At 40.6% G+C, this 14,428-nt stretch overlaps 1 pseudogene; it reads left to right on the top strand.

Annotated features, from left to right (window-relative positions):
• Positions 1 to 1,046: 1,046 nt before the first annotated feature.
• Positions 1,047 to 13,473, top strand: LOC124278459 (annotated as a pseudogene).
• Positions 13,474 to 14,428: the final 955 nt, after the last annotated feature.

The following is a 14,428-nucleotide window of genomic DNA, read 5'->3' on the forward strand; positions in this document are numbered from 1 at the left end:
AAGATCCAGGTCAGAACTGGTCTTCCAGTAACCCATGCTTGTCGTGAAATGACTAGCGGGATCGGGTGGTCAGACTGGCTCACTTTTGCCAATCAAAGAAGTCACTTTGACGCGTCATCATATCCCCGGTTAGTAGTTGAAGATCATATGATATTTGATCACTGGAGTATCCGGTCCAGGTGCAATTGTTTATAAGCTGAAATATTGATGGAGGTGGAAGTCAACTCCTTGAGGAAACAAACAAATTATGACTATGCATAGAATGAGAACATACATGTCTCATATGACCTTCCCAATCTTGTTCTCTGAGACCACTGTGTGATGACCATGTGGGACACTTGCGCAGCTGATGCCATATACTTGGAATATTGCCCAAAGTGAAGATTGACTTCCTTCCACTCCACTCTTTCAAAAAGACAACAATATAGCAACAATACTTTCTTGTCAGAGCATTGCATGCAGTGAAACAAACGCCGGTATTTACAGACTCAGTGGATAATCCTCCGGTTACTCCCCACTGTTTACTAAAGTTATCACTGCTGCACATTACAATGTTGGCAGAGGCAGAGTTTAACTTTCAAATCATGTTCTATTTATTCCACATTGTCAGGGTGTGCTAGATCACTATCTGTTTCGGAAATATCTAACCTTGAATCAAGAAAGTTTATTATTTATTTGCTCTGTATGTCTTCCATCTCAACATGAGTGATTTTGAATGGTAAAAATTATTGACAAGATAGAGTGCCATTGGAAACAAACAAGAAATAGTTCGACAACCAAACGCTAATTTAAACTCAATGTTATTTCCGGTGCATATTAATTTCCTCAGGAATGATGGCTGTACAGGAGGCTAGCCTCCACTGTTAATATACTTTGAAGTGACAAGATTAACTATTCATACTGTATGTGATAAAGGATGAATACTGTAAAACTTGATCGAAGATGGGATAGTGGGGACTTGTGTCAGTCTACTGCTGTTAACTGTCTGTTTATATGTGAGAGTAATATTATTCTGTTATTTAGCTTGGAGGTATTGTAAAAGCCCAATGGACGGACTCTGTCACATGGATTCTCATGGTGTCTACGGAGAGCTCAAACCAGGCGAGGTACTGATTGTGGAGTTAAAAAACTGAGTTAAAGGTAGGGTGGAGTTATAGTTAAAATTAAGATGGTTAGTATAGTTAAAGGTAGGGTTTAGATATTTCAGCTGTAAAATAGTTAGAAGTTCAGGTATAGTTAAAGGGGTTTAGATAGTTCAGCTGTATAGTTAAAGGTAGGGTTTAGATAGTTTAGCTGTATAGTTAAATATGGGGTTTCGATAGTTCAGCTGTATAGTTAAATATGGGGTTTCGATAGTTCAGCTGTATAGTTAAATATGGGGTTTCGATAGTTCAGCTGTATAGTTAAAGATGGGGTTTAGATAGTTCAGCTGTATAGTTAAAGGTAGGGTTTAGATAGTTCAGCTGTATAGTTAAAGGTAGGGTTTAGATAGTTCAGCTGTATAGTTAAAGGTAGGGTTTAGATAGTTCAGCTGTATAGTTAAAGGTAGGGTTTAGATAGTTTAGCTGTATAGTTAAATATGGGGTTTCGATAGTTCAGCTGTATAGTTAAAGATGGGGTTTAGATAGTTCAGCTGTATAGTTAAAGGTAGGGTTTAGATAGCTCAGCTGTATAGTTAAAGGTAGGGTTTAGATAGTTTAGCTGTATAGTTAAATATGGGGTTTCGATAGTTCAGCTGTATAGTTAAATATGGGGTTTCGATAGTTCAGCTGTATAGTTAAATATGGGGTTTCGATAGTTCAGCTGTATAGTTAAAGATGGGGTTTAGATAGTTGTATAGTTAAAAAGATAGTTCAGGTATAAGTTCGATAGTTCAGCTGTGTTAAGTTAAAGGTAGGGTTTAGATAGTTCAGCTGTATATGGTTAAATATGGGGTTTCGACAGTAGTTCAGCTGTATAGTTAAATATGGGGTTTCGATAGTTCAGCTGTATAGTTAAAGATGGGGTTTAGATAGTTCAGCTGTATAGTTAAAGGTAGGGTTTAGATAGCTCAGCTGTATAGTTAAAGGTAGGGTTTAGATAGTTCAGCTTTATAGTTAAAGATGGTTAGATAGTTCAGCTGTAGAGATCATATCAGTATTATTTGACTTTAACTGCACTTAATCCCCTTCTCTTCAGGATTACCCATCAGTTAGTCAGATCTCTGCCAAGATCATTGAGAAGAATGTCAACATTATCTTTGCTGTAACGAAGGACCAGACCCCTGTGTATGAGAAACTCTCCACTGCCATTGAAGGTTCTGAAGCCGGAGAACTTGCCAATGACTCGTCCAACATTGTAGATCTGATCAGGGACAACTATAACGTAAGCGTTTTATGCTGTGTCACCAGACTCACTCATAGTTCTTCTGGCAGATTTACCAAGACTTTCGCTGTTGGTTTGTCAAGTCATTTGGGCTAAACAAACAGTTCCTTATTGCAACTGAGGCAATATTTTGGGGTAGGCTCTAAGATCTTCATCAAGCATGAGCTGGACACTGCCCCCAAACAAAGCTATTGGTATTTGGAGTTTTAATTTGTTTTCAGCGACCTAGGCTGGCTAGCAATTCCCGGAAAGTTCGTAACCCTATGAACTTCGTAAGCCCATTCTAAACACATTGGCTACAATCAAAGTTAAGAATTCCTAGGGCTACGAACGGTTTCAGAGTCAGGGCCCAGATCATGATAGGTGTTGTAGTTGATTGAACTGGGTGACTTGGTTGATTGTATGTTAGTAGTTGGATCGTTACTCTTAATTTAGGTAACAAGTCTCAGTGACTTCGTTTGACCCTTATTTGACCCGTGAAGATCCCGGTTAGAATTTATCTTCAGTAACCCATGCTTGTCGTAAGAGGCGACTAACGGGATCGGGTGGTCAGGCTTGCTGACTTGGCTGACACATGTTATCGTATCCCCATTCGTGGATTGTATCGATGCTCATGCTGTTGATCGCTGGCTTGTGAAGGCGTACAAAGCCATGCTTACACAATGATATACAGTCGCCTTCTTGCTGTGATAGTCGTGTGTGGTTTTGTCATATTCCAAACGTTTAGACATGTCAAATCTCCAGATTGTTGTGACAATTTCCACATGGGTCCTGATTATGATCCTTGGTGTGCCAACTGCATGGTAGTGGTCTCTGACTGGTGCCAAGTTTGGTTTCTTGTAACATGATGCTGACAGTATGTGAGAGTGTTTGAAATTGACTTGTCATGATGTATTTAAAACACTGCTCAAACCAGCACCTACACGCACACACACACACTCCAAAGTTACTTATCAAGACGATTCATTAATTGTTCTCGTCACATTATGGCTGAAATATCGCTAATGTGACGATAAATATTAACTCACTCACTATCAAGTCTATTCACAAGATTCCCATTATTTTTTCATTTCTTTCACTAAAATAGTTTGCTGAAGAATTATTGTGGAGCATTGTTTCATCTTTTCAGAAAATTACCTCCAAAGTCACTTTGAACACACAAAATGCTGAGAATGTCACTGTCAAGTTCTTTTCCAAGTGTTTTGGGTGAGTTCAACAAAATGGGGAGGACACATGGGTATTGATCCAGAGAGTTGCTTGTGCAGATATTGTCTTCGGTTTAATATCAATCTAGTTGAAAAATGGATCATTGGATATCATTAAGTTCTTGTATGTTTTACCTTTTATGATTTAAGAAAACTATTCAGCGATCCTAAATAATGTTTAAACCCTTCGCAGTACACTTGATGTCTTCTGTTCATTAAAATACTGTTGTAATGTTTTCAATATTTATGTTCAATGAAATGAAATATTGATTAATATTTGTGCTGCTGTAATTTTATTCTTTGAGCTGTGTCCTTTTAACTTGAAATATATGGAATACGTTGGGAGAGCCTAGTTGTTAAAGCATGTTCGCTACTCATGCCGAAGACCCAGGTTCGATTCCCCACATGGGTACAATCTGTGAAGCATATTTCTGGTGGCCCCGCCGTGATATTGCTAAAAGCCGAGTAAAACTAAACTCACTCACTCACTCATTCACTCACTTCTTTTTGGAAGATTCACCGATAAATCATTTTCCCCTACACATTGATTTTCACAAAAAAACGAAACCCAAACGTCTAAGTTGTTTTATATGTTGTTAAATACAACGTGATCAATGAAATTCTAATGTCCCCATGGTGGTGATGTGGATGACGCCTGGTATGCGAGTCCAATGACCTTTGGCGCTGTTGAATTTTGTGTATGGAGAATTGGACTTGCTTTTTAATCACTGCCCTGACAGTATGCTGCTGCATTCACCCTGCTTGCTACATGTTTCCTGTGCCTGTTTCAGAGACAAGATGAAGGAAACCAATGAATGTGAGGACCTAACCATTGGCGCCAATGTGAGTAGATCATCATTCCATTGTACGTTCATTACCACTGGACGAATTCCATCGCGGTAGTCCAGAGCTGCTCCCATTGTGTTATAGCGATTGTAAATAATTAGCTGTCATCTTCCGCTTTTGTTCTAGTACTCAGTCATAGCATATTACATATTTGCTGAGCCTTTGTCTGTTCCCTTAAAAGGGGTGGTGGGATAGCCTAGTGGTTCAAGCAATCGCTCGTCACACAGAAGGCCCGTGTTCGATTCCCCACTTGGGCACAATGTGTGAAGCCCCTTTCTGGTGTCCCCCCACCGTGATATTGCTGGAACATTGCTAAAAGCGATGTAAAACCATACTCACTCACTCACTCACTCACTGTTCCCTTAATTGTTGATATGAGTATATGGTTTCAATAGTAGTTTGACTGCCATTTCACTTCTATGGTCTCGAGGGGATTCTATGTCAGTATCTGCTTGTCTTACAAGGCGATTATGTTGATCAGGTGGTAAATCAGTCACTTTGGTGATTGTATGTCATTAAAGATATGGGTGTTTCTTCATTATATCAATCACTGGTTTGTATGGTCCAGACTCAAACATGGCCACCATGTTATAGCTGGAATATTGCTGAGTGTTGCGTTATGCAATGAACATAGAGATATTCTGTATTCAAGTAACAGACTTTTTGATGCAAGTTTTGGTGTTTGGTGATGCCCATTGTTTGCTTTAAGATGATGCTAAGATTGTTTGTACAGTGTAAGCAGCTGTTCTTGCTTCTTTGAGTTAATGGTGATACTGTACATGTGAAATGTAAGGCTGGAGTTTGATGTATCACCAGGTGACGTTTGAGGTGGAGATCACGGTGACGGAGTGTCCTCGTGACAGAAGCCGATGGAACCGGACAGTCACCATATATCCGGTGGGATTATCGGAGAAGCTAACCCTCGACCTGAGACTGATCTGTGAATGCGATTGTGAAAAACCTGGACAGGAGGTAAGGACGATATCAGGTGGTGTCTTATCGATGTCGGAAGGGGTCTCGCCCATATCAGGTGGTGTCCTATCTATATCGAAAGGGTTCTCGCCCATATCAGGTGGTGTCCTATCGATGTCGAAAGGGGTTTCACCCATATCAGGTCGTGCCCTGTCTATATCAAAAGGGGTCTCGCGCATATCAGGTCGTGCCCTGTCTATCGAAAGGGGTCTCGACCATATTAGGTCGTGCCCTGTCTATATCGAAAGGGGTTTCGCCCATATCAGGTTGTGTCCAGTGAATGTGAGAAGGCATCTAACACATATCTAATGGTGTCATGTAACTTGTGCTGACTTCATGGGATTCTGTGATTTCCCTTTGTCATACAAGGCGACTGTGGATCAGATTGTAAGACAGATACTTGATCGATTGTTTCATCAAGGGCATGGTTATTTGTTCATGTATCAATCACTTGTTTCTATGGCCCAGACTTTAACGTTTACATTACATACCATTGTTATCAAATGAGTTGATTTTGGGGAGCTCATATCGGACTCTGTGAAGATATAGGCACATACTCACTCGCTAGATCACTTACTCACTCACTCACTCACTCACTTTTACTCACTCTCACTTACTCCAGATTCCCTTCAGTCCGCTGTGTTCGGGCCCGGCAATGGAACGCACGAGTCGCGGGGAAATGCACATGTAACCCAGGACGATACGAAAGAACTGCGAGTGTGACTCAGCAAAGTCTCCAGTGAGGAGTCTGATGCCAAATGTATCAAGTAAGTTGCCATGGTTACCAGACGAAAAAGAGACCTACTGCCTGAGTTTTAGATCCAAGTCTGTATGTGATCTGTGTCACCTGTGTTGTAGGACCACAGGAATTATTTTGGCTTGAGTGATATAGGCATGTTGCTGTATTATAGACATCTGCATCCACGATGATCCGTGCTCATGTGCAGTAACATTGACTTCACGACAGACATAGAGCTGCTGTTCCTCAACGGAGCCTTGGACCAGACAATTGAGTTATTATACGATCATCAAGCCTGACACCCTATCCATTTAGTTACCTCTTTCAACAGGTTTAGGTTGTTGGCGACCAATATTCTTTCCCTGGATCTCAAGGGGCTCAACAGGGGATGTAATTATTCTGCTCACTTGTAGTTGCCAGGTTACAGGCTTGTTGAAGTAAAAATAGTTGTTATCAAAAGATACGACAGTAAGGTATTATGGGACCATTCCAGTTTGGTACTGGATGTTTTTAGCATTAATGTCTCCAAATACAATATGGGTAAAATATCTGAAGCTGTGTTAATGTGACAACTCTGTCCTAATCTCGGTTGGATGTTGTCTCCTTCCAGGCCCAATTCGACAGTGCCGTGTTCAGGACGAGGCCAGTGTGTGTGTGGTGTGTGTGAGTGCTTCCCCCGCACTGCCAACTCGGCCCAGAAGTACAGTGGAACGTTCTGCGAGTGTGACAACTATTCCTGCGACTACCATGATGGGGAACTGTGTGGAGGTGAGTACTCATGCATAGTGAGGTATTGTTTCCTCTGTATACATACATAGGGGTGGTGGGGTAGCCTAATGGTTAAAGCGTTGGCTCGTCACGCCGAAGACCCGGGTTCGATTCCCCACATGGGCACAATGTGTTAAGCCCATTTCTGGTGTCCCCCGCCGTGATATTGCTGGAATATTGCTAAAAGCGGCGTAAAACTAAACTCAGTCAGTCAGTCAGTATACATACATATATACAAGCTGTGAATACCAGGATATGATACATATTAACTATGGATATGTGAAGGCTCTTGAAATAAAAATATGGCAAGTAAATGTAGATATGCGCTGTAAATGAAGATACGTGCTGTAAATGTAGATAGGCTCTGTTAATTAGGATAGGCATTGTAAATGTAGATAGGCTCTGTTAATTAGGATAGGCATTGTAAATGTAGATAGGCTCTGTTAATTAGGATAGGCATTGTAAATGTAGATAGGCTCTGTTAATTAGGATAGGCATTGTAAATGTAAAGGCTCTGTAGATAGGCTCTGTTAATTAGATAGGCTCTGTTGTAAAATAGGCATTGTAAATGTAGATAGGCTCTGACAGATAATTGTAAATGCAGATAGGCTCTTGTAAATGTTGAAATGTAGCTCTGTTAATGAAGATAGGCATTGTAAATGTAGATAGCTGTGTTAATGAAGATAGGCATTGTAAAATGTAGATGTTAATGAAGATAGGCATTGTAAATGTAGATAGGCTCTGTTAATGAAGATAGGCATTGTAAATGTAGATAGGCTCTGTTAATGAAGATAGGCATTGTAAATGTAGATAGGCTCTGTTAATGAAGATAGGCATTGTAAATGTAGATAGGCTGTGTTAATGAAGATATGCTGCAAAACGCAGCACCTCTACTTCTATGACACACACAAGAAGATGACATGCTATAACTGATACAACAGTTGACACCTGTTTAAATGGAGACTTTGTTAAATAAGTGTTATGCAGCACCAAAGCTGCTATGATGTCATATAGTGACCCTCTATCCAAGATGATGTTTTGTTCACCAGGTCCGGAGCGAGGTCGCTGTCAATGTGGCACCTGCCTCTGCAACGCCCAGTACAACGGCAGCGGTTGTGACTACGCAACATGGACAAGTCAAAGTGCTTTACTGATAATGCAAGTGCGTGTGAATGTCTCTGCCTTTTCGCCTGTGAAGATCTGAATTAGAATTGATCTTCAGTAACCCATGCTTGTCGTGAAAAGGCAATCAGATCGGATGGTCAGGCTTGCTGACTTGGTTGACACATGTCATAAAATTATCCCAATTGTGTAGATCGATGCTCATGCTGTTGATCACTGGATTGTCTGGTCCAGACTAGATTATTTACAGACGCTGCCATTTAGCTGGAATATTGCTGAGTCGCGTGACATAAAACTAAACTCTCACTCACTGTATCCTTCCCATCACATACCTGGAACAATGGGAATGGTGGGGATCGAAGGCCAGAGTTCATTTCCCCTTATGTAATCCTTACTGCCAGTCCAGTTAGGGTTAAATTTCACTTATCTGGCATCTTTAACTGGTAAATGTTTGGCAATTTCTTGCAAAATAAAACACTGAGGTCATGTTCTTGACAATGACACATCAACGACACCCCATGTTCACACAATGGCAATTTGTTCTATGCGTTTGTTTCAGCTGGAATGTAACAATCCACGGTAAAATGTGTCTCGCGGCAGAAGTGCGAGGAGTGTAACAAGGCGGAGAGATACATCGGACCTACCTGTGAAAAGAGTGCCCAGTGAGTATTGGGACTGCAATGAATCCACTATTTGGCAAATATCATACATATCATGAATACTGTGTAGCGGATACTATAAGTTGTTCACTGGTAGAGGGGCATGGGTTGATGTACCCTCAATCAACAAACATCGAGGGTACATCAACCCATGGGCCCCGAGGACCAGTGAACAACGTATTTATCTTACTGAACACCTTAATGTTAATTATGAATTGTTTGAAGCACAGGTACAAATCTCTTTGTAGCCATTGCTAGATTTTGCTGACAAGAAAAAACAGATTTAGAGTTATCTCCCTTCCATCGATTTGCATTAAGTAAAACATCGGTAACTTCCATTTACATCATGCATTGATTCAATGTTATTTGAGATAAAGAATTACTACCACAAAGTACCAACTGAGTTGCCATTGAAGCTGGGTACATTGAAATGTTACTAAGCTTGCAAGCAGGGTACATTGAAAATAACAGAAGAAAGCCAATCAGAAAGCATTTTCAATCAGAAAGTAAAGTAACATGTCAGAGCTTGATGTATTATTGATGAGATTTGGTGAAACAGTAACAAACTAAATTCTTTTACATGGTTAATTTAGTGACGACAGTGACCAGTGACCACGTCACTGTCAAAGTGTTGACTAATATTCTGTCTGACTTAGATATATTCTGTTTTCCATACATCATTTTGATAATATGGCCAAGTTCACTTTAAAGGATTCCATTTTAAACAATCATGAATATTTTATTGTAGTGTTTGCAAATAATGAATTGAATTAAGTGTAGGGATACGGTTTGATTCATCGAATATGTGAATGAATCATAACAACCCCAGTAAGTCCATGTATTCCCTAGTTATTTTTAGTCCAGAACCCATAGCTGGATTCAAAGTGCCCAGAGCATGAGTGAACAAATATAAGCATGAATGGTCAAAGGATCACAATATTAGGATGCTGGACACTGGTCTGTATCGGTACATTACGATGTGTTGTGTGTTTGTAGACCTGCCTCCGGAAGTGTCTTGAACAGAAGGAGGTGTGCAGTGCTACGCCTTCAAAACCGGACCCAAGACTTACAGCAGCAGTGCAGAAGAGAGTGTAAAACATTGTCGTTTAGGATGAAATAAGGGGTGAGTGATAAGGTTGTTAGAGGCGATTAAGATGTCCATGATTTTTTCAAGTTTGTGGATTGTATATGTGTTTCTTAGCCTTTTTTGAGACATCAACAAAGCTAAATTCACTCAAAAAATTTCCTGAAAAAGTGCCAGAGATATAGGGCTTGACATTGGCAAGTATGTTTCCTTGAATCATGGCTTGTCAGGTTAGATTTGGGTGTTTGGTTTCGGTGGTTATGGGGTTGCTGGGGTAGCCAAGTGGTTAAAGTGTTTGCTTGTCATGCTGAAGACTGGGTTCAATTCCCAACATATGTACAGTGTGTGAAGTACATTTCTGGTGTCCCCCCGCTGTGAAATATCTGAAAGAAGCATAAAACCATACTTAGTGGTTATGCAGAAACATTTGAACAGCTTTTGTTGTCTATATATTAAGTTACCCGTCGAGACCTGGGTTAGAACTGGTCTTCAGCAATCCATACTTATCGTAACAGGCAACTAACGTGATTGGGCTCGCTGACTTGGTTGACATGTCTTCGTGTCCAAATTGCTTATGTCAGTGTGCATGCTGTTGATCACTGGATTGCCTGGTCCAAACTTGATTGTTTACAGACCCCCACCATATAGCTGGAATATTGCTGCATACAAACAAACTAATCTATATTCAAGTTGTTGACTGCTGTACAGGTGAGCACTGCTGTACAGGTGAGCACTGCTGTACAGGTGAGCACTACTGTACAGGTGAGCACTACTGTACAGAGCACTACGGTACAGGTGAGCACTAACACAGGCGAGCACTCCTGTACAGGTGAGCACTGCTGTACAGGTGAGCACTGCTGTACAGGTGAGCACTGCTGTACAGGTGAGCACTGCTGTACAGGTGAGCACTACTGTACAGGTGAGCACTGCTGTACAGGTGAGCACTGCTGTACAGGTGAGCACTACTGTACAGGTGAGCACTGCTGTACAGGTGAGCACTACTGTACAGGTACTGTACAGGTGAGCACTGCTGTACAGGTGAGCACTAGTGTACAGGTGAGCACTAGTGTACAGGTGAGCACTGCTGTACAGGTGAGCACTGCTGTACAGGTGAGCACTGCTGTACAGTGGCACTATTTTTAGATATATTGATGATGTTGAGGCTGACCATGATGTTACTGATGTTGACTGTTGCTACAGAATCAGACGGTGTGCGGAAATGCCAGTATAGAGACGAGGATGAATGTCACTTTTACTTCACGTATGAGTATGACTCCGACGGAGAGCTGCACATCACAGTCCAGAGAACTAAAGGTCAGTTTAAATATTATGCATTTATAACGTAATGGGCAGATTTCTTGGCAGGGTAAACCCAACAGACAACAGTATCCGTTGGGGATCATATTGATAGAGATGCAAGTATGAAGGGTGAGGCAGGTACCAATTTCAGTATTTACAAACAAACATGGCGTCACCCTTGCCAACTGAATCAGAATTTACCATCATGAATGTGGAGTAACTGCTGAGATAATTGTTATCAATTATCAAATCAATGACCTAAGATGATGAGACTTGTGTGAAATTTGAGCAACTTTGGAGATATGAATCGAGAAACAATTAATTGAGACCAGTAGCCCAGCAGGATCACTTTATAAACCTGTACTTACAGACCACTGCATTTTTGGGCCAATATTAGCACTTGTTAGGATACCCCTGGAAAGGTGTGTGCTAATTAGAAACAGGTTTAAAATCACCCAAAACAGAACAGGTATTGCCATGTGTTGCAAACACCATCTTACACTCTCGTCAATGATGAATATTGATTGCTTCAATCTTATATGATTTAGAATAGCAATTCGAAAGATTGAATTAGGGGAGGGGATGGGTTGAGTGCTCTGCGTGCCATTATTTCTGCTGGCCGGTGCTAAATACATCGAACATGGTAGTTCGGTTTAGCAACAAAAGAGGGATATTCGTAAAACTTGTAAGTGAATGAAACCATGTCCACCCTGTATTTTGAATTGCTGTTCATTACGTCAATCACTTGATTTTCTGATCCGGACTTGATTATTTACAGACCGATGTGTTATAGCGGTGTAGCATTATATCAAAATGAGAATATAAGTTACCAAGGAATATCACTTGAAGTAAAAACAATCATGACAATCATGTCTGATACATGGATTATCTCCCTTGACAGGACGACTCTCTGTTTTCGGGCAGTGGGGTAGCTGAGTGGTTAAAAGCTGCCTCACTCGTCATGCAGAAGACCTGGGTTGAATTCCCAACATGGATACATTGTGTGAAGCCCATTTTGGTGTCCCTATTTCTGTGATATTGCTGGAATGCTGCTAAAGCGGCTATGAAGACCATCCTCACTCACTCACTCTCTCTCTCTGTTTCAGTGTGTCCCGAGTCCGTGAATGTCTTAGCCATTGTCGGTGGTGTTGTGGGTGGTATTGTTGCTGTGGGTCTTGCTCTGCTCTTGATATGGAAAATGTTGACAATCATTCACGATCGGAGAGAATTTGCCAAGTTTGAGAAGGAACGACAGAATGCTAAGTGGGACACGGTAAGTGCTACTGACTTAGCATAGTTCTGTCGTCAGTTTCACCATCACTTATCCTTCCTGTCATTAAAGGGCTGTGACCTACTGAGTCCAATTTACAATGCAAAGAATAGCTGACCAATCAAATTAGACTCAGGAAATATCTGTGTAAAGTAAGATCATAAAACACTTTTGAGATCCACATTCCCAGCCTTGCTACCTCTTCACAACCTAACCAGATCTCCTATCAACTTGTACCAAACATTCTGTCACCTACCATAACTTACAAAGGATTCCTTTGTCAAAGAAACAAGCACTTAGGTTAAGGGGAGATAACTTTACATACCAGCAGTGCTATAGTGTCTGATAGCATTTTCGTTTATCACTGCAGGTGCTGTTATGTAGTGTTATCCCGCTTAACCTTAGTGCTTGCTTCTACTAAAGAATCCTTTCAAACATCGTGTAATGTGAGCTTTTACGGAGATAATGAAGTCGCCTGAATATCCCCCTCGCACTGCTGATAAAGAATTGTCTACAGTCAGTGACAGCAATGGGATTTTTGGCAACATAGTGCAGTCAGTATTTTGATGGTGACCTGATTAATTCACTTGGTTGCCCCTGGTTTGGGTAGTGAAAAAAACGTTTAATCGTAGCTGGGAGGCGCTAACCTATGGGTAATAATGAACTTTGGAAAGTCTTTTTTTTCATTTCTTGATTTTACAGGGTCGGTAAACCAAGGAATTAAAAAACCTAAAAAAATATTGCTCATTCCTTACTCATTTCAAATGAAGCCAAAATCACCTGAAGCAGACGATGCTTTTATCCCCTATTTTGCGTGTTTCAGGGCGAGAATCCCATCTACAAACAAGCGACATCGACTTTCAAGAACCCAATGTATGGCGGACGGCAATGATCACTGCAGAGATGTTTCTTACTCCCAAATCTTCGTGATGGTAGTGATTGCCATCTTAGTTTTCCATCGAGGCGTCAATCAGACAAAATTTTATGTGCTTTCTGGTTGTACTAACCGATACCAGAAGATACCAGTTTAGGCATTTTTTATTTGAGAAATGTTCATAAAAAGAAATATATTTTATGGTAACCAATGGTCAACTATTACCTTGGAAAAAAAATTCATTTATTGATGGAAGGAAACTTCGACAAAATATTAGTCACAAAACATATGTATGTTACTGGTGAAACTTTAAAAAAATGTTAATTTATTGTTTTGTTGCCATGACAGCCTTTATTCCATCCGTTGTCATGGATATAGAGTTATATAATGAGTGCCTTTAGGGAGATGATGATTAAATTACTCCACACAAAACTGGACTTCATAGATACGTGGGTAGATACGTGGGTAGATACAGCGGCAGATTTGCGTATACATCAGGGAAGAATGTAGAGAATGAAGGGTGGGAACTCTGAAATCAGGGTAGGACACTTTGATATCAGGGTAGGACCATTTGAAATCAGTGTAGGACTGTTTGATACCAGGGTGGGACCATTTGAAATCAGGTAGGACTGTTTGAAATCAGGGTAGGGCTGTTTGATATCAGGGTAGGACCCTTTGCTATCATGGTGGGACCATTTGATATCAAGGGTAGGACTATTTGATATCAAGGTAGGACTGTTTGATATCAGAGTAAAACCATTTGATATCAGGGTAAGACAGTTTGATATCAGGGTAGGACTATCTGATAAGCTGGGACCCTTTAATATCAGGTTGGACAACATATTAAGAGAGTCAGACATTTTGAAGTGTGGGAAAGACATTCAGATATAAGTATAAAATCTTATGTGGAGGAACAAGTTGATTACATTGAATGTTAAATGTGTTGTGATTGATTCAGAGATCAATGTTGGTATAAATAATTTCTTACAGGAGGAATCTGTGTCTATGGAGTTCAGTTTTGGGTGCAACGATACACTCAAAAGTCCAGTAGCATGTAGTGTGTAGAAATCTTCATCTTCCAGTCAAGTTGTCCACATTGTAAATACTATGTTCATCATGTCTTGTGTCCATGGCAACCGTTAGTCATATACAGTGCAGTGGGTGGATACAATGCATGTCATAAACTGGCTTGACAAATGGATAGGAAATGTCCTTTTCAGAGCAAA

The sequence above is a fragment of the Haliotis rubra genome, unplaced genomic scaffold (assembly GCF_003918875.1).
Source record: "Haliotis rubra isolate DU_JTF1 unplaced genomic scaffold, ASM391887v1 Scf2370, whole genome shotgun sequence".
NCBI classification, from domain to species: Eukaryota; Metazoa; Mollusca; class Gastropoda; order Lepetellida; family Haliotidae; genus Haliotis; species Haliotis rubra.